Raw genomic sequence first — 841 nt, 5'->3', positions numbered from 1 at the left:
GTGCAATTAAATCCCCTGATACACCTAAAAAATCTGTCTGCCTCAGGTTCCCTATAGGCTAGTCAGTGTTTTGTGTGGTATGCCTCGTTTCCAGTAACCCAGTTAAATTAAAGGTTTGTTGAGGGCTAGGCAATCTACATAATCACTTTGTATGTTTATGTTTTGGGGTTATTCTTTTCCTTATTTCTTAAGAATGACCTTGGAGTTTTTAAAAAACATGCCAATAAATTACTGCATTTTTTTCTCGTTTTCTGTCTGTGTTCCCTTAAATAATAAAACTGCCATTACTAGGGACTAGATTGAGTTGTTACTTGTAAATTAAATGCCCTATATGTTTAAATGTGGATTAAAAATGTCCACTTTACTTGACTTTGCACGTAGAAGACCTAAGCATGAAAATAATTTTATGTTCCATATATATCAAAATCATATAAAATGCACAGACATATTTCATATATTAGGACCACAGATGGGATACCTTTCTAAACATACTAACAAGTCTATTTACTTATGAACTGAGGCATTAAATTATATTTTAAATTCTCTTTTTTAACAAAAGTCTATTTCATATCTACTTGTACCGACATTTCACTGGATACTAGGAGGGATATGAATGAGTTCAAGTAAATGGACCCTGATCTCAAAGGTCTGAAACTTGCAGTGAAAATTGAAAAACAAACATGCTCAGAGAAACCAGCGAAAACACTTAAAATGGCAGCAATTTCACAATTGCATGCCACTGCTTGATTGCAAAATGGTAAAATATGAGAATTAACGGACCACTCAGAGTGGAGTTATATTTAAATGGTAAGATTTCTTCGAAGAGGTAAGATTGACACAA

This window comes from Trachypithecus francoisi, unplaced genomic scaffold (genome assembly GCF_009764315.1).
Source record: "Trachypithecus francoisi isolate TF-2019V2 unplaced genomic scaffold, Tfra_2.0 Lachesis_group11, whole genome shotgun sequence".
In the NCBI taxonomy this organism is placed as follows: domain Eukaryota; kingdom Metazoa; phylum Chordata; class Mammalia; order Primates; family Cercopithecidae; genus Trachypithecus; species Trachypithecus francoisi.
This window is presented reverse-complemented; position numbering follows the sequence as displayed.